General features: G+C 46.7%; 1 protein-coding gene and 15 non-coding genes across 16 annotated transcripts in view; all 16 read left to right on the top strand.

Moving 5' to 3' along the window:
- Window positions 1-18,525, top strand: part of LOC134444516 (N-acylneuraminate cytidylyltransferase-like) — a gene marked incomplete at its 5' end in the record, with an annotated part of 44,419 nt that overhangs the window by 10,946 nt on the left and 14,948 nt on the right. The gene's annotated exons all lie outside the window — the stretch shown is intronic.
- LOC134444524 (U4 spliceosomal RNA) lies at window positions 580-720 on the top strand. Its single transcript, XR_010033992.1, has one exon. It is a non-coding gene; the product is annotated as a U4 spliceosomal RNA (small nuclear RNA).
- On the top strand, window positions 1,654-1,794 carry LOC134444522 (U4 spliceosomal RNA). The gene has a single exon (XR_010033990.1). It is a non-coding gene; the product is annotated as a U4 spliceosomal RNA (small nuclear RNA).
- LOC134444545 (U4 spliceosomal RNA) lies at window positions 2,505-2,645 on the top strand. Its single transcript, XR_010034011.1, has one exon. It is a non-coding gene; the product is annotated as a U4 spliceosomal RNA (small nuclear RNA).
- Window positions 3,436-3,576, top strand: LOC134444523 (U4 spliceosomal RNA). Its single transcript, XR_010033991.1, has one exon. It is a non-coding gene; the product is annotated as a U4 spliceosomal RNA (small nuclear RNA).
- On the top strand, window positions 4,344-4,484 carry LOC134444533 (U4 spliceosomal RNA). The gene has a single exon (XR_010034001.1). It is a non-coding gene; the product is annotated as a U4 spliceosomal RNA (small nuclear RNA).
- Window positions 5,226-5,366, top strand: LOC134444532 (U4 spliceosomal RNA). The gene has a single exon (XR_010034000.1). It is a non-coding gene; the product is annotated as a U4 spliceosomal RNA (small nuclear RNA).
- On the top strand, window positions 6,138-6,278 carry LOC134444531 (U4 spliceosomal RNA). The gene has a single exon (XR_010033999.1). It is a non-coding gene; the product is annotated as a U4 spliceosomal RNA (small nuclear RNA).
- LOC134444537 (U4 spliceosomal RNA) lies at window positions 7,006-7,146 on the top strand. Its single transcript, XR_010034004.1, has one exon. It is a non-coding gene; the product is annotated as a U4 spliceosomal RNA (small nuclear RNA).
- Window positions 8,891-9,031, top strand: LOC134444535 (U4 spliceosomal RNA). The gene has a single exon (XR_010034002.1). It is a non-coding gene; the product is annotated as a U4 spliceosomal RNA (small nuclear RNA).
- LOC134444553 (U4 spliceosomal RNA) lies at window positions 10,385-10,525 on the top strand. The gene has a single exon (XR_010034018.1). It is a non-coding gene; the product is annotated as a U4 spliceosomal RNA (small nuclear RNA).
- LOC134444529 (U4 spliceosomal RNA) lies at window positions 11,975-12,115 on the top strand. The gene has a single exon (XR_010033997.1). It is a non-coding gene; the product is annotated as a U4 spliceosomal RNA (small nuclear RNA).
- On the top strand, window positions 13,554-13,694 carry LOC134444538 (U4 spliceosomal RNA). Its single transcript, XR_010034005.1, has one exon. It is a non-coding gene; the product is annotated as a U4 spliceosomal RNA (small nuclear RNA).
- LOC134444552 (U4 spliceosomal RNA) lies at window positions 14,772-14,912 on the top strand. The gene has a single exon (XR_010034017.1). It is a non-coding gene; the product is annotated as a U4 spliceosomal RNA (small nuclear RNA).
- LOC134444536 (U4 spliceosomal RNA) lies at window positions 17,472-17,613 on the top strand. The gene has a single exon (XR_010034003.1). It is a non-coding gene; the product is annotated as a U4 spliceosomal RNA (small nuclear RNA).
- Window positions 18,004-18,144, top strand: LOC134444541 (U4 spliceosomal RNA). Its single transcript, XR_010034008.1, has one exon. It is a non-coding gene; the product is annotated as a U4 spliceosomal RNA (small nuclear RNA).

Here is an 18,525-nt window from a genome sequence, read left to right as displayed (position 1 = left end):
TGTATCTGTACAGTAATGTCTTGTCATGTCTATCTCCACATTGCTGAAGTGCAGGTTTTGCTATTGTTTAGTATGTCACATTGCAAATCTGTCCTCTGACATCCTGTCTCCTCCCCCAGCCCTCTGTCACCTCCTCATCATCATCCTCCAACTACTCCAATATCCTGTGTCTCCTCCTCTTCTTCTCCTCTCCTTCTCCTCCTCCTCCTCCTCCAACTACTCCAATATCCTGTGTCTCCTCCTCTTCTTCTCCTCTCCTTCTCCTCCTCCTCCTCCTCTCCTCCAGTGTCCTGTTGCCTTCTCCTCCTCTCCTTCTTCTCCTGTGTCTTCCTCTCTCCTCCTCCTCCTCTCTGTCTCCTCGTCCTCCAGTGTTTTGTTGTCTCCGCCTCTCCTTCTCCTCCTCCTCCCGTTGTCTCCTCCTCCTCTTCTTCCTCTTCCTCCAGTGTCCTCCTGTTTCCTTCTCCACCTCCTCCCGTTGTCTCCTCCTCCTCTTCCTCCTTCTCCTCCTCCTGTGTGTCCTCCATCTCTGTCCTGACTGCCTCCCTCCACCAGTTGCAGCAGCATTGTCCTTCCCAGATCAGCTTTGCGCAGTGGCAGTATCGTAGCCCATGAGGTTTATCCGAGGCGCGATTATTGCTAGTTGAAAACTTTAACCCAATACCCGCCTTGACGACTTGAAATATAGTCGGCAATGGCAATTTTTGGTGGTCTCTCAGGAGACTGATCGGATGTTGAAAGAAAGATTTTGGAGATAATGGGAACAATTTGGAGTAGTTGGTCTTGAATGACTTTCGATGAAAGTTTCCAGTTAAACTGATTTCAAGAAGCTTAGTTTAAAAGCAAAGAGAGTAGAGAGAGATTCCATCCATTGGCCCATTGTTTCCGGGTTCTATTATTGCAAGGGGGAGGGGGACTGTTCTATTCAATGCTACGAGTATTATGACACGTCCCTTTAGGCAGACCGGAACCTGGTCATGTTAGGTGCGCATAGCAACCTATTACAATGGCATATCTCTATACTTAAAGAATCTCTGTTAAAAGTCACTTAAGTATTTTGGGGAGCTTGATTCCACCATTTTCAACAGCTCAGATGTTTTAAGTATTTTACAGGGTTGCCTTTCAAATCTCTGCCCAGTGTCCAAGTGAAGTTGTGTATTCCAACGTGGGCTGTAGGTCTCTGCACACTAATGTATTGATTTCTATGTTGTTGGCCATAGTGTTCAGTACTTTGTAACTACATTTTACAGGCTACATTCAACTTTGATTAATGTGTGGATTTTTAGATCGATCTCTCTCACACACACAAACACATACTCTCTCCCCCCACCTCCACTCCCCTCTCTTTGTTAAACACCACTCCCCACCCCCCACACTAGTTCTACTCAGTACTACTGTACTCTGTCTCCGCCTTCTTCATGTATCCCAAGATGCATTGCTTCTTCAGAAAAAAAGTGTAACTTCATGTCATTTGTCATTTGATCATTCGTTAAGCATTTTGGTGTGTGTAATCATGTCTTGTCATATTTATTTCCACATTGCTGAAGTGCAGGTATTTGTCATTGTGTCTCCCATTGCAAATCAGTGTCTGTGTCCACCGTGTGTGTTGTGTGTGTGGTCCCCAGTCTCTATCAGCTGTCCTGCTGTTCCCAGATCAGCTTTGCGCAGTGGCAGTATCGTAGCCTATGAGGTTTATCCGAGGCGCGATTATTGCTAGTTGAAAACTTTAACCCAATACCCGCCTTGACGACTTGAAATATAGTCGGCAATGGCAATTTTTGGTGGTCTCTCAGGAGACTGATCAGTTGTCGAAAGAAAGATTTTGGAGGTGATGAGAACAACTTGGAGTAGTTGGTCTTGAATGACTTTAGATGAAGGTTTCCAGTTAAACTGATTGTAAGAAGCTTAGGTTAAAAGTCATTTAAGTGTTTAAGGGAGCTTGATTCCATAATTTTCCAACAGCTGTGTGTAGTATTTCACAGAGTTGCCTTTCAAATCTCTGCCCAGTGTCCAAGTGAAGTTGTGTAGCTCTCAGTACACTAATGTATTGATTTCTATGTTGTCGCCCATAGTGTTCAGTACTTTGTAACTACATTTTACAGGCTACATTCGACTTTGATTAATGTGTGGATTTTTAGATCGATCTCTCTCACACACGCACACAAACACACACTTTCTCCCCCCACCTCCACTCCCCTCTCTTTGTTAAACACCACTCCCCACCCCCCACACTAGTTCTACTCAGTGCTACTGTACTCTGTCTCCGCCTTCTTTATGTATCCCAAGATGCATTTCTTCTTCAGGAAAAAATGTGACTTAAAATGTAATTTGAAAGTCATTTAATCATTCATGATCTGTGTAGTCATATCTTGTCATATTTATTTCCACATTGCTGAAGTGCAGGTATTTGTCATTGTGTCTCCCATTGCAAATCAGTGTCTGTGTCCACCGTGTGTGTTGTGTGTGTGGTCCCCAGTCTCTATCAGCTGTCCTGCTGTTCTCAGATCAGCTTTGCGCAGTGGCAGTATCGTAGCCCATGAGGTTTATCCGAGGCGCGATTATTGCTAGTTGAAAACTTTAACCCAATACCCGCCTTGACGACTTGAAATATGGTCGGCAATGGCAATTTTTGGTAGTCTCTCAGGAGACTGATCGGTTGTTAAAAGAAAGATTTTGGATGTAATGGGAGTAGCTTGGAATAGTTTCTCTGGAAGGAATTTAGATGAAGGTTTCCAGTGAAACTGTGATTGCAGGACGCTTAGGTTTAAAGTCTCTGAAGGAGATTTGGGGAGCTTGGTTCCATAATTTTCAACAGCTGTGTCTAGTATTTTACAGGGTTGCCTTTCAAATATCTGCCCAGTGTCCAAGTGAAGTTGTGTATTCCAACGTGGGCTGTAGGTCTCTGCACACTAATGTATTGATTTCTATGTTGTTGGCCATAGTGTTCAGTACTTTGTAACTACATTTTACAGGCTACATTCGACTTTGATTAATGTGTGGATTTTTAGATCGATCTCTCTCACACACGCACACAAACACACACTTTCTCCCCCCACCTCCACTCCCCTCTCTTTGTTAAACACCACTCCCCACCCCCCACACTAGTTCTACTGTACTCTGTCTCCGCCTTCTTTATGTATCCCAAGATGCACTTCTTCAGAAAAAAAGCGTGACTTAATGTCATTTGAAAGTCATTTAATCATCCGTTAAGCATTTCCGTCTGTGTAGTCATGTCTTGTCATATTTATTTCCACATTGCTGAAGTGTAGTCTTTACCATTGTGTCTCCCATTACAAATCAGTGTCTGTGTCCACCGTGTGTGTCTCCTCTTCTTCCTCCTCCTCCTCCTCCTCCTCCTCTTCCTCCTCTCGTGTGTCCACCGTGTGTGTTGTGTGTGTGGTCCCCAGTCTCTATCAGCTGTCCTGCTGTTCCCAGATCAGCTTTGCGCAGTGGCAGTATCGTAGCCCATGAGGTTTATCCGAGGCGCGATTATTGCTAGTTGAAAACTTTAACCCAATACCCGCCTTGACGACTTGAAATATAGTCGGCAATGGCAATTTTTGGTGGTCTCTCAGGAGACTGATTAGTTGTTGAAAGAAATATTTTGAAAATGGTGGCTTTTGCCATGCAACTGAGTAAGTTGAGTTTGTGGTGTCTTTGATTCAATGCGTTCGCTAGAAGTAGAGTCTGGTGGCAGACATGGGCTGTGGGCAGGCTTACTGCAGGACACTTGTGCAATGGCACATTTATGTATGTATGTTACTCGACACCTTCATTTCCCCTCGGGATCAATGTGTTGCGATGCAAATTTTATGTCAATTTTGCGCAGCATAGGGGTTCTACTCCTCCTCCTCCTCTTCTTCTTCATCCTCCTCCTCCTCCTCCTCCTCCTCGTCCTCCTTCTCTTCATCCTCCTCTTCCTCCTCCTCCTCTTCATTCTCCTCCTCCTCCTCCTCCTCCTCCTCCTCCTCCTCCTCGCCCTCCTCCTCCTCTTCATCCTCCTATACTCCTCCTCCAGTGTGCTGTTGCCTCCTCCTCTTCCTCATCTTCCTCCTCCTCCTCTTCATCCTCCTCATCCTCCTCCTCATCCAGTGTCCGTTTGCCTCCTCCTCTCTTGTGTCCACCGTGTGTGTTGTGTCCTCCTCCTCCTCCTCCTCCTCCTCTTCTTCATCCTCCTCCTCCTCCTCCTCCTCCTCCTCCTCTTCATCCTCCTATACTCCTCCTCCAGTGTGCTGTTGCCTCCTCCTCTCGTGTGTCCACCGTGTGTGTTGTGTGTCGTGTGTCCACCGTGTGTGTTGTGTGTGTGGTCCCCAGTCACAGCAGCATTGTCCTGCTGTTCCCAGATCAGCTTTGCGCAGTGGCAGTATCGTAGCCCATGAGGTTTATCCGAGGCGCGATTATTGCTAGTTGAAAACTTTAACCCAATACCCGCCTTGACGACTTGAAATATGGTCGGCAATGGCAATTTTTGGTAGTCTCTCAGGAGACTGATCAGTTGTCGAAAGAAAGATTATGGAGTTAATGGGAGTAATTTGGAATAGTTTGTTTTGAAGGAATTTAGATGAAGGTTTCCAGTGAAACTGTGATTGCAGGACGCTTAGGTTTAAAGTCTCTGAAGGAGATTTGGGGAGCTTGGTTCCATAATTTTCAACAGCTGTGTCTAGTATTTTACAGGGTTGCCTTTCAAATATCTGCCCAGTGTCCAAGTGAAGTCGTGTATTCCAACGTGGGCTGTAGCTCTCAGTACTCTAATGTATTGATTTCTATGTTGTCGGCCATAGTGTCCAGTACTTTGTAACTACATTTTACAGGCTACATTCAACTTTGATTAATGTGTGGATTTTTAGATCGATCTCTCTCACACACAAACACACACTTTCTCCCCCCACCTCCACTCCCCTCTCTTTGTTAAACACCACTCCCCACTCCCCACCCCCCACACTAGTTCTACTCAGTACTACTGTACTCTGTCTCCGCCTTCTTCATGTATCCCAAGATGCATTGCTTCTTCAGAAAAAAAGTGTAACTTCATGTCATTTGTCATTTGATCATTCGTTAAGCATTTTGGTGTGTGTAATCATGTCTTGTCATATTTATTTCCACATTGCTGAAGTGCAGGTTTTGTCATTGTGTCTCCCATTGCAAATCAGTGTCTGTGTCAGTGTGTCAGTGTCTGTGTTGTGTGTGTGGTCCCCAGTCTCTATCAGCTGTCCTGCTGATCTCAGATCAGCTTTGCGCAGTGGCAGTATCGTAGCCCATGAGGTTTATCCGAAGCGCGATTATTGCTAGTTGAAAACTTTAACCCAATACCCGCCTTGACGACTTGAAATATAGTCGGCAATGGCAATTTTTGGTGGTCTCTCAGGAGACTGATCAGTTGTTGATACAAAGATTTTGAAAATGGTGGATTTTATCATGTAACTGAGTAAGTTGAGTTTGTGGCGCCTTTGATTCAATGCGTTCGCTAGAAGTAGAGTCTGGTGGCAGACATGGGCTGTGGGCAGGCTTACTGCAGGACACTTGTGCAATGGCACATTTATGTATGTATGTTACTCGACACCTTCATTTCCCCTCGGGATCAATGTGTTGCGATGCAAATTTTATGTCAATTTTGCGCAGCATAGGGGTTCTACTCCTCCTCCTCCTCTAGTGACTTGTCTGTCCTCCTCCTCCTCCTCCTCCTCGTCCTCCTTCTCTTCATCCTCCTCTTCCTCCTCCTCCTCTTCATTCTCCTCCTCCTCCTCTTCATCCTCCTCCTCATCCTCTTCTTCCTCCTCCTCCTCTTCATCCTCCTATGCACCTCCTCCAGTGTCCTGTTGCCTCCTCCTCCTCCTCCTCCTCCTTTTCCTCCTCATCCTCTTCATCCTCCTCCTTCTCCAGTGTCCGTTTGCCTCCTCCTCTCTTGTGTCCACCGTGTGTGTCTCCTCCTCTTCCTCCTCCTCCTCCTCCTCCTCCTCCTCTTCATCCTCCTCATCCTCCTCCTCCTCCTCCTCCTCTTGATCCTCCTATACTCCTCCTCCAGTGTGCTGTTGCCTCCTCCTCTAGTGTGTCCACCGTGTGTGTTGTGTGTCGTGTGTCCACCGTGTGTGTTGTGTGTGTGGTCCCCAGTCACAGCAGCATTGTCCTGCTGTTCCCAGGTCAGCTTTGCGCAGTGGCAGTATCGTAGCCTATGAGGTTTATCCGAGGCGCGATTATTGCTAGTTGAAAACTTTAACCCAATATCCGTCTTGACGACTTGAAATATAGTCGGCAATGGCAATTTTTGGTGGTCTCTCAGGAGACTGATCAGTTGTCGAAAGAAAGATTATGGAGTTAATGGGAGTAATTTGGAATAGTTTGTTTTGAAGGAATTTAGATGAAGGTTTCCAGTGAAACTGTGATTGCAGGACGCTTAGGTTTAAAGTCTCTGAAGGAGATTTGGGGAGCTTGGTTCCATAATTTTCAACAGCTGTGTCTAGTATTTTACAGGGTTGCCTTTCAAATATCTGCCCAGTGTCCAAGTGAAGTCGTGTATTCCAACGTGGGCTGTAGCTCTCAGTACTCTAATGTATTGATTTCTATGTTGTCGGCCATAGTGTCCAGTACTTTGTAACTACATTTTACAGGCTACATTCAACTTTGATTAATGTGTGGATTTTTAGATCGATCTCTCTCTCACACAAACACACACTTTCTCCCCCCACCTCCACTCCCCTCTCTTTGTTAAACACCACTCCCCACCCCCCACACTAGTTCTACTCAGTGCTACTGTACTCTGTCTCCGCCTTCTTCATGTATCCCAAGATGCATTTCTTCTTCAGCAAAAAAGTGTAACTTCATGTCATTTGTCATTTGATCATTCGTTACGCATTTTCGTCTGTGTAATCATGTTCTGTCATATCTAGTTCCATATTGCCCAAGTGTAGTCTTTGCCATTGTGTCTCCCATTGCAAATCAGTGTCTGTGTCCACCGTGTGTGTTGTGTCTGTGGTCCCCAGTCTCTATCAGCTGTCCTGCTGTTCTCAGATCAGCTTTGCGCAGTGGCAGTATCGTAGCTCATGAGGTTTATCCGAGGCGCGATTATTGCTAGTTGAAAACTTTAACCCAATATCCGTCTTGACGACTTGAAATATAGTCGGCAATGGCAATTTTTGGTGGTCTCTCAGGAGACTGGTTGGTTGTTGAAAGGATATATTTAGAAGTGATGAGAAGATTTTCATGATCATATGTGGGTAGTTATCTGGTTGATGATTGCAGGAAGTTTAGGTTCAAGTGTCTGAATGTGAATTGTGGAGCTTGAGTCCATCATTTTCAACAGCAGTGTAGACTATTTTACAGGGTTGCCTTTCAAATCTCCCCACCCCCCTTAAACAACACGCTACTTGACTTGAAATATGGTAGGCAATGGCAGTTTTTGGTGGTCTCCCAGGAGACTGACCAGTTGTTGAAAGAAAGATTTTGGAGGTAATGGGAGTAGCTTGGAATAGTTGGTCTTGAATGACTTTAGATGAAGGTTTCCAGTTAAACTGTTATTGCCAGAAGCTCAGGTGTAAAGTTTTAAGGTGTTTTATGGAGCTTGGTTCCATACTTTTCAACAGCTTTGTGTAGTATTTTGCAGGGTTGCCTTTCAAATCTCTGCCCAGTGTCCAAGTGAAGTTGTGTATTCCAACGTGGGCTGTAGGTCTCAGTACACTAATGTATTGATTTCTGTGTGGTGTCGGCCATAGTGTTCAGTACTTTGTAACTACATTTTACAGGCTACATTCAACTTTGATTAATGTGTGGATTTTTAGATCGATCTCTCTCACACGCACACAAACACACACTTTCTCCCCCCACCTCCTCCCACTCCCCTCTCTTTGTTAAACACCACTCCCCACCCCCCACACTAGTTCTACTCAGTACTACTGTACTCTGTCTCCGCCTTCTTCATGTATCCCAAGATGCATTGCTTCTTCAGAAAAAAAGTGTAACTTCATGTCATTTGTCATTTGATCATCCGTTAATCATTTTCGTCTGTGTACTCATGTCTTGTTATATTTATGTCCACATTGCTGAAGTGCAGGTATTTGCCATTGTGTCTCCCATTGCAAATCAGTGTCTGTGTCCACCGTGTATGTGTCTCCTCTTCTTCATCCTCCTCCTCCTCCTTCTCTTCATCTTCCTCCTCCTCCTCTTCATCCTCCTCCTCTTCATCCTCCTCCTCCTCTTCATCCTCCTCCTCCTCCTCTTCATCCTCCTCCTCTTCCTCCTCCTCCTCTTCCTCCTCCTCCTCTTCATCCTCCTCCTCTTCATCATCCTATACTCCTCCTCCAGTGTCCTGTTGCCTCCTCCTACTCCTCCTCCTCCTCCAGTGACTTGTCTCTCCTCCTCCTCTTCTTCTTCATCCTCCTCCTCCTCCTCTTCTTCATCTTCCTCCTCCTCCTCCTCCTCCTCTTCATCCTCCTCCTCTTCCTCCTCCTCCTCCTCCTCTTCATCCTCCTCCTCCTCCTCCTCATCTTCCTCATCCTCTTCCTCCTCCTCCTCTTCCTCCTCCTCCTCTTCATCCTCCTCTTCCTCTTCATCCTCCTCCTCCTCTTCATCCTCATCATCCTCCTCTTCATCATCATCCTCCTCCTCCTCCTCCTCTTCCTCCTCCTCCTCTTCATCCTCCTCCTCCTCCTCTTCTTCATCTTCCTCCTCCTCCTCCTCCTCCTCCTCCTCTTCCTCCTCCTCCTCCTCTTCATCCTCCTCCCTCTTCTTCATCTTCCTCCCTCCTCCTCTTCTTCATCCTCCTCCTCCTCTTCATCCTCCTCCTCTTCATCATCCTATACTCCTCCTCCAGTGTCCTGTTGCCTCCTCCTCTCGTGTGTCCACTGTGTGTGTTGTGTGTGTGGTCCCCAGTCTCTATCAGCTGTCCTGCTGCTCCCAGATCAGCTTTGCGCAGTGGCAGTATCGTAGCCCATGAGGTTTATCCGAGTCGCGATTATTGCTAGTTGAAAACTTTAACCCAATACCCGCCTTGACGACTTGAAATATAGTCGGCAATGGCAATTTTTGGTGGTCTCTCAGGAGACTGATTAATTGTTGAAAGAAAGATTTTGGAGGTAATGGGAATAACTTGGAGTAGTTGGTCTTGAATGACTTCAGATGAAGGTTTCCAGTTAAACTGATTGCAAGAAGCTTAGGTTAAAAGTCAATAAGTGTTTTGGGGAGCTTGATTCCATAGTTTTCAACAGCTTGTAAAGCATTTTACAGGGTTGCCTTTCAAATCTCTGCCCAGTGTCCAAGTGAAGTTGTGTATTCCAACGTGGGCTGTAGCTCTCAGTACACTAATGTATTGATTTCTATGTTGTTGGCCATAGTGTTCAGTACTTTGTAACTACATTTTACAGGCTACATTCAACTTTGATTAATGTGTGGATTTTTAGATCGATCTCTCTCACACACGCACACAAATACACACTTTCTCCCCCCACCTCCACTCCCCTCTCTTTGTTAAACACCACTCCCCACCCCCCACACTAGTTCTACTCAGTGCTACTGTACTCTGTCTCCGCCTTCTTCATGTATCCCAAGATGCACTCCTTCTTCTTCAGGAAAAAATGTGACTTAAAATGTAATTTGAAGAGATAGAGCACCATCTGTTAATCATTTGTATCTGTACAGTAATGTCTTGTCATGTCTATCTCCACATTGCTGAAGTGCAGGTTTTGCTATTGTTTAGTATGTCACATTGCAAATCTGTCCTCTGACATCCTGTCTCCTCCCCCAGCCCTCTGTCACCTCCTCCTCCTCCTCCTCCTCCTCCTCCAACTACTCCAATATCCTGTGTCTCCTCCTCTTCTTCTCCTCTCCTTCTCCTCCTCCTCCTCCTCCAACTACTCCAATATCCTGTCTCCTCCTCCNCCTCCTCTCCTCCAGTGTCCTGTTGCCTTCTCCTCCTCTCCTTCTTCTCCTGTGTCTTCCTCTCTCCTCCTCCTCCTCTCTGTCTCCTCGTCCTCCAGTGTTGTGTTGTCTCCGCCTCTCCTTCTCCTCCTCCTCCCGTTGTCTCCTCCTCCTCTTCTTCCTCCACTTACTCCAGTGTCTTATTTCTCCTCCAGTGTCCTGTTGTCTCCTCCTCCTCCTCCTCCTCTCCTCCCGTTGCATCGTCCTCCTCTCCTTCTTCTCCTGTGTCTTCCTCTCTTCTCCTCCTCTCTGTCTCCTCGTCCTCCAGTGTCCTCCTGTTTCCTTCTCCTCCTCTCCTTCTCCTCCTCCTCCCGTTGTCTCCTCCTCCTCTTCTCCCTCCACTTCCTCCAGTGTCCTCCTGTTTCTTTCTTCTCCTCCTCCCGTTGTTTCCTCCTCCTCTTCTTCCTCCTCCCGTGTGTCCTCCATCTCTGTCCTGACTGCCTCCCTCCCCCAGTCACAGCAGCATTGTCCTTCCCAGATCAGCTTTGCGCAGTGGCAGTATCGTAGCCCATGAGGTTTATCCGAGGCGCGATTATTGCTAGTTGAAAACTTTAACCCAATACCCGCCTTGACGACTTGAAATATAGTCGGCAATGGCAATTTTTGGTGGTCTCTCAGGAGACTGATTAGTTGTTGAAAGAAAGATTTTGGAGGTACTGAGATTAACTTGGAATAGTTTGTCTTGAAGGAAGTTAGATTAAGTTTTCCAGTTAAACTGTGATTGCAAGAAGTTAGGTTTCAAGTCTCTGAAGGACTTTGATTAATGTGTGGATTTTTCGATCTCTCTTTCACACACGCACACAAACACACACTTTCTCCCCCACCTCCACTCCACCTCTCTTTGTTAAACACCACTCCCCACCCCCCACACTAGTTCTACTCAGTGCTACTGTACTCTGTCTCCGCCTTCTTTATGTATCCCAAGATGCATTTCTTCAGATTGTCATTTGAAAAGAAAGAGTATCATCCGTTAAGCATTTCCGTCTGTGTAGTCATGTCTTGTCATATTTATTTCCACATTGCTGAAGTGTAGTCTTTACCATTGTGTCTCCCATTACAAATCAGTGTCTGTGTCCACCGTGTGTGTCTCCTCTTCTTCCTCCTCCTCCTCCTCCTCCTCCTCTTCTTCATCCTCATCCTCCTCCTCCTCCTCTTCATCCTCCTCCTCTTCCTCCTCCTCCTCCTCCACCTCCTCCTCCTCTTCCTCCTCCACCTCATCCTCTTCCTCATCCACCTCCTCCTCTTCATCCTCCTCCTCCTCCTCCTCCTCCTCTTCCTCCTCCTCCTCTTCCTCCTCCTCCTCTTCATCCTCTTCCTCCTCCTCTTCTTATTCCTCCTCCTCCTCTTCTTCCTCCTCCTCCTCCTCTTCCTCCTCCTCCTCTTGATTGTCCTCTTCCTCCTCCTACTCTTCATCCTCTTCCTCCTCCTCTTCTTCCTGCTCCTCCTCCTCCTCTTCATACTCCTCCTCCTCCTCNTCCTCCTCCTCCTCCTCCTCCTCCTCCTCTTCTTCATCCTCCTCCTCCTCCTCCCATACTCCTTCTCCAGTGTCCTGTTGCCTCCTCCTCCTCCTCCTCCTCTTCCTCCTCCACCTCCTCCTCCTCGCCCTCTTCCTCTTCCTCCTTCTCTTCCTTCTCCTCCTCTTCTTCCTCCTCCTCCTCCTCCTCCTCCTCCTCCTCGTCCATCGCTGCCTCCTCCTCCTCCTCCTCCTCCTCCTCCTCTTCCTCATCTTCCTCCTCCTCCTCTTCATCCTCCTCATCCTCCTCCTCATCATCCTCTTCTACTCCTCCTCCAGTGTCCTGTTGCCTCCTCCTCTCGTGTGTCCACTGTGTGTGTTGTGTCCTCCTCCTCTTCTTCATCTTCTTCCTCTTCTTCCTCCTCCTCCTCCTCCTCCTCCTCTTCTTCATCCTCATCCTCCTCCTCCTCCTCTTCATCCTCCTATACTCCTCCTCCAGTGAGCTGTTGCCTCCTCCTCCTCCTCCAGTGTCCTGTTGCCTCCTCCTCTCGTGTGTCCACCGTGTGTGTTGTGTGTGTGGTCCCCAGTCTCTATCAGCTGTCCTGCTGTTCCCAGATCAGCTTTGCGCAGTGGCAGTATCGTAGCCCATGAGGTTTATCCGAGGCGCGATTATTGCTAGTTGAAAACTTTAACCCAATACCCGCCTTGACGACTTGAAATATAGTCGGCAATGGCAATTTTTGATGGTCTCTCAGGAGACTGATCAGTTGTTGAAAGGAAATATTTGGAAGTGATGAGAAGATTTTCATGATCATATGTGGGTAGTTATCTGGTTGATGATTGCAGGAAGTTTAGGTTCAAGTGTCTGAATGTGAATTGTGGAGCTTGAGTCCATCATTTTCAACAGCAGTGTAGACTATTTCACAGAGTTGCCTTTCAAATCTAGTACATCTCTCCCCCCCCCCCCCCCCTTAAAACAACACGCCCCCCCGCACTACTCAGTACTACTGTACTCTGTCTCCACCTACTTCATATATCCCAAGATGCACTTCTTCTTCTTCAGATAAAAGTGTGAGTTCATGTCATTTGAAAATATAGAGCATCATCTGTTAATCATTTGTATCATCATCTGTTAATCATTTTGCTATTGTTTAGTATCTCACATTGCACATCTGTCCTCTGCCATCCCGTCTCCTCCCCCAGCCCTCTGTCACCTCCTCCTCATCCTCCTCCTCGAACTACTCCAGTATCCTGTGTCTCCTCCTCTCCTTCTCCTGCCCTCCTTCTCCTCTCCTTCTCCTGCCCTCCTTCTCCTCTCCTTCTCCTGCCCTCCTTCTCCTCTCCTTCTCCTGCCCTCCTTCTCCTCTCCTTCTCCCTCCTTCTCCTGTTTCCTCCTCCTCCTCCTCCTGTTGTCTCCTCCTCCTCTTCTTCCTCCTCTTCCTCCAGTGTCTTATTTCTCCTCCAGTGTCCTCTCTCCTCCTCCTCCTCCTCCTCTCCTTCTTCTCCTGTGTCTTCCTCTCTCCTCCTCCTCCTCTCTGTCTCCTCGTCCTCCAGTGTTGTGTTGTCTCCGCCTCTCCTTCTCCTCCTCCTCCCGTTGTCTCCTCCTCCTCTTCTTCCTCCACTTACTCCAGTGTCCTGTTGCCTTCCTTCTCCTCTCCTTCTTCTCCTGTGTCTTCCTATCTCCTCCTCCTGTCTGTCTCCTCCTCCTCCTCCCTTGTCTCCTCCTCCTCTTCTTCCTCCACTTACTCCAGTGTCTTATTTCTCCTCCAGTGTCCTCCTGTTTCCTTCTCCTCCTCCTGTTGCCTTCTCCTCCTCTCCTTCTTCCTCCTCTCCTCCTCCTCCTCTCTGTCTCCTCGTCCTCCAGTGTTTTGTTGTCTCCTCCTCCTCTTCTTCCTCCAGTGTCCTCCTGTTTCTTTCTTCTCCTCCTCCCGTTGTCTCCTCCTCTTCTTCCTCTTCTTCCTCCTCTTCCTCCAGTGTCTTATTTCTCCTCCAGTGTCCTCCTGTTTCCTTCTCCTCCTCCTCTCCTCTCCTGTGTCTTCCTCTCTCCTCCTCCTCTGTCTCCGCGTCTTCCAATGTTGTGTTGTCTCCGCCTCTCCTCCAGTGTCCTCCAGTTTCCTTCTCCTCCTCCTGTGTGTCCACCATTTCTGTCCTGACTGCCTCCCTCCCCCAGTCACAGCAGCATTGTCCTTCCCAGATCAGCTTTGCGCAGTGGCAGTATTGTAGCCCATGAGGTTTATCCGAGGCGCGATTATTGCTAGTTGAAAACTTTAACCCAATACTTGCCATGACGACTTGAAATATAGTCGGCAATGGCAATTTTTGGTGGTCTCTCAGGAGACTGATCTGTTGTTGGAAGGAAATATTTGGAAGTGATGAGAAGATTTTCATGATGACATTTAGGAAGTTATCTGATTTATGTTTGCAGGAAGTTTAGGTTCAAGTGTCTGACTGTGAATTGTGGAGCTTGAGTCCATAATTTCCAACAGCCGTGTAGACTATTTCACAGGGTTGCCATTCAAATCTAGTACATCTCCTCCTTCCCCCCCCCCCCCCCCCTCCCCTGAAAACAACACGCCCCCTCCCCCGCACTACTCAGTGCAACTGTACTCTGTCCCCACCTACTTCATGTATCCCAAGATGCACTCCTTCTTCAGGAAAAAGTGTGAATTAATGTCATTTGAAGAGATAGAGCATCATCTGTTAATCATTTGTATCTGTACAGTAATGTCTTGTCATGTCTATCTCCACATTGCTGAAGTGCAGGTTTTGCTATTGTTTAGTATGTCACATTGCAAATCTGTCCTCTGACATCCTGTCTCCTCCCCCAGCCCTCTGTCACCTCCTCATCATCATCCTCCAACTACTCCAATATCCTGTGTCTCCTCCTCTTCTTCTCCTCTCCTTCTCCTCATCATCATCCTCCAACTACTCCAATATCCTGTGTCTCCTCCTCTTCTTCTCCTCTCCTTCTCCTCCTCCTCCTCCTCCAACTACTCCAATATCCTGTGTCTCCTCTCCTCCTCCTCCTCCTCTCCTCCAGTGTCCTGTTGCCTTCTCCTCCTCTCCTTCTTCTCCTGTGTCTTCCTCTCTCCTCCTCCTCCTCTCTGTCTCCTCGTCCTCCAGTGTTTTGTTGTCTCCGCCTCTCCTTCTCCTCCTCCTCCCGTTGTCTCCTCCTCCTCTTCTTCCTCCACTTCCTCCAGTGTCTGATTTCTCCTCCAGTGTCCTCCTGTTTCCTTCTCCTCCTCCTCTTCCTCCCGTTGTCTCCTCCTCCTCTTCTTCCTCCAGTGTCCTCCTGTTTCTTTCTTCTCCTCCTCCCGTTGTTTCCTCCTCCTCTTCTTCCTCCTCCCGTGTGTCCTCCATCTCTGTCCTGACTGCCTCCCTCCCCCAGTCACAGCAGCATTGTCCTTCCCAGATCAGCTTTGCGCAGTGGCAGTATCGTAGCCCATGAGGTTTATCCGAGGCGCGATTATTGCTAGTTGAAAACTTTAACCCAATACCCGCCTTGACGACTTGAAATATAGTCGGCAATGGCAATTTTTGGTGGTCTCTCAGGAGACTGTTTGGATGTTGAAAGAAAGATTTTGGAGGTAAAGAGAACAACTTGGAGTAGTTGGTCTTGAATGACTTCAGGTGAAACTTTTTCAGTTAAACTGATTGCAAGAATCTTAGGTTATAAGAGTCTTAACTCATTGGCTGCCTTGGCCGTCGAATGACGTCATTTCAAATAGTGACGCCCCCTACCTTCGACGTCGTTCGCCGACAATTGCGTTTTTTTACAGCCAGGCCTCGAGGACGGTCTGACCTATCTTCTGTATGAATTTCAAGCCTCAAGGCATTTTCTAACTGTTCCTGTAGGTGGCAGAAGTGTCCTTAGGAACAGTCAAGGCAGGGCTTTAGCTCAGAGCAAGATGAAATGTCAAGACAAAAACACCCCTTTTTTACTATTATAATATAATCTCAAAAGTAGCATAGCAAAATCATTTTTGAAAGTAAAGCACCTGTGACAGTAGTCTACTTTCTTGCCCTCTGATTTTAACACAGGTAGGCTACTGATTTTATTGTCAGAGCCTGGCCAAAAAAAAACCTTCCTCTCATGACCAAAATACAATCCCCTGTTGCTATCTAGCTAGAAGGCATTGTAGCTAACTTGCCCAAAATACACCATGAGATGATCTGTGTGACAACCTTTCATTTTGGATAATGTGATCAGCCTACACAACATCAGGATGTTGCTTACAAAATATCATCTAACAGGAGAATGCACGGGACTAGTGGTGATGTGTCCCAACTGAGGTAACTTGGGTATAAAGTTTGCTACACTAGCTAGCTAGCTAGCACGAAATCGCTAACAACTTACAACTAAGCCTAAATAAAGGAGCCTTGGTAAGTCAACTATTTTTTACTCAATCCACAGTTATTTTTATGGATCTGTATAGTATGATCAGCTTACTGTATCATCAAAAAAGACAGGGGGGTTGCAGATTCTTGGAACAGAGTAGCCTTTGTGTCTGGTCAGATGCATTCAGCTCACATTAGAAAGCATTGCACTTAGCCTCAGACCAGCTAGCATTCACCACTCCAATCGGCTTGTGAAATGTTGGATGTGTGATCAGTACTTTATCAAAAGAAAATTCATTGAACAATATATGACAAGATCACTATAGCAGAACCATGATGACAGTAATCATCAATCTGCAAATTGTCCGCTCTGCCAAAGAAGCTGCAGTAAGCTACGCTAAGCGGTGCTACCTGCCTCCCTCCCCACAAGACACAACACGGTACTATTTCTGGAGGAAATAAACCAGCTGTGATTCGTTCTCCAACGAGGGGAGAGAGAGAGGGAGAGGGAGAGGGAGAGGTAGGGAGTTACCGGAGTTAGGGGCAACTGCTGTCATGATCCATGCTGCGCGCCAGCAACTAAACCAAAACACCCTTGTTTTCGAGTCCCCCCGTTATATTTCAGTATATTAGGTTGAAAAGGTCATACAAATTATCTTTTTGATCAGGCTACAGATGACAGAAGACTGTGTAATAGCAGCTGATAGGTTTGGAGTTGTTAGGACGATGCCATTACGGGCAAAAACGTTTGCAGTTATAGTTCTACTTCAAATGGCGTTTTCTCAGCTTTTTGGCTAGAAAGCAGCATTTTGGCGAATTCCACTTAATTTCAACAGATGATTATGAAAGAACGGAAAGGGGTAGAGAGACACCGTTTTTTTCTGATGACAGATGAGCGTCTAATCTGTGTTTTGATAGGTATGGTGTTGACATAGACACAGAACTCAATTTTCTGTGAGCCTCCAAAAAACACCCAAAATGCTGAAAAATGGCTGGCACTCCGAGGTACTCTTTTATGAAAATGGCTGGCAGCCAATGAGTTAAGTTGTTTTGAGGAGCTTGATTCCATAATTTTCTACAGCTGTGTTAAGTATTTTACAGGGTTGCCTTTCAAATCTCTGCTCAGTGTCCAAGTGAAGTTGTGTATTCCAACGTGGGCTGTAGGTCTCAGTACACTAATGTATTGATTTCTGTGTGGTGTCGGCCATAGTGTTCAGTACTTTGTAACTACATTTTACAGGCTACATTCAACTTTGATTAATGTGTGGATTTTTAGATCGATCTCTCTCACACACGCACACAAACACACACTTTCTCCCCCCACCTCCACTCCCCTCTCTTTGTTAAACACCACTCCCCACCCCCCACACTAGTTCTACTCAGTGCTACTGTACTCTGTCTCCGCCTTCTTCATGTATCCCAAGATGCACTTCTTCTTCAGAAAGAAAGTGTAACTTAATGTCATTTGTCATTTGATCATTCGTTAAGCATTTTGGTGTGTGTAATCATGTCTTGTCATATTTATTTCCACATTGCTGAAGTGCAGGTTTTGTCATTGTGTCTCCCATTGCAAATCAGTGTCTGTGTCCACCGTGTGTGTCTCCTCTTCTTCATCCTCCTCCTTCTCCAGTGTCCTCCTCCTCCTCCTCCTCCTCCTCCTCTTCCTCCTCCTATACTCCTCCTCCAGTGTCCTGTTGCCTCCTCCTCTCGTGTGTCCACCGTGTGTGTTGTGTGTGTGGTCCCCAGTCTCTATCAGCTGTCCTGCTGTTCCCAGGTCAGCTTTGCGCAGTGGCAGTATCGTAGCCTATGAGGTTTATCCGAGGCGCGATTATTGCTAGTTGAAAACTTTAACCCAATACCCGCCTTGACGACTTGAAATATAGTCGGCAATGGCAATTTTTTGGTGGTCTCTCAGGAGACTGATTGGTTGTTGAAGAAATATTTTGATAATGGTGGCTTTTGCCATGTTTGCGTCAGTTATAAGTGGAATCCTACTCCTCCTACAGTGACTTGTCGTTCCTCCTCCTCTTCTTCATCCTCTTCATCATCCTCTTCATCATCCTCTTCATCATCCTCTTCCTCCTCCTTCTCCTCTTCTTCCTCCTCCTCTTCCTCCTCCTTCTCCTCCTCCTCCTCCTCCTCTTCCTCCTCCTCTTCATCCACCTCCTCCTCCTCTACCTCTTCCTCCTCCTCTTGATCCTCCTATACTCCTCCTCCAGTGTGCTGTTGCCTCCTCCTCTAGTGTGTCCACCGTGTGTGTTGTGTCTGTGGTCCCCAGTCTCTATCAGCTGTCCTGCTGTTCCCAGATCAGCTTTGCGCAGTGGCAGTATCGTAGCCCATGAGGTTTATCCGAGGCGCGATTATTGCTAGTTGAAAACTTTAACCCAATCCCCGCCTTGACGACTTGAAATATAGTTGGCAATGGCTATTTTTGGTGGTCTCTCAGTAGACTGATTGAATGTTGAAAGAAAGATTTTGGAGGTAATGGGAGTAGCTTGGAATAGTTGGTCTTGAATGACTTTAGATGAAGGTTTCCAGTTAAACTGTTATTGCAGTAAGCTCAGGTTTAAAGTCTCTTAAGTTGTTTTGAGGAGCTTGATTCCATAGTTTTCAACAGCTTGTAAAGCATTTTACAGGGTTGCCTTTCAAATCTCTGCCCAGTGTCCAAGTGAAGTCGTGTATTCCAACGTGGGCTGTAGCTCTCAGTACTCTAATGTATTGATTTCTATGTTGTTGGCCATAGTGTTCAGTACTTTGTAACTACATTTTACAGGCTACATTCAACTTTGATTAATGTGTGGATTTTTAGATTTCTCTCTCTCTCACATGCA

This window comes from Engraulis encrasicolus, unplaced genomic scaffold (assembly GCF_034702125.1).
Source record: "Engraulis encrasicolus isolate BLACKSEA-1 unplaced genomic scaffold, IST_EnEncr_1.0 scaffold_58_np1212, whole genome shotgun sequence".
NCBI classification, from domain to species: domain Eukaryota; kingdom Metazoa; phylum Chordata; class Actinopteri; order Clupeiformes; family Engraulidae; genus Engraulis; species Engraulis encrasicolus.
This window is presented reverse-complemented; position numbering and strand designations above follow the sequence as displayed.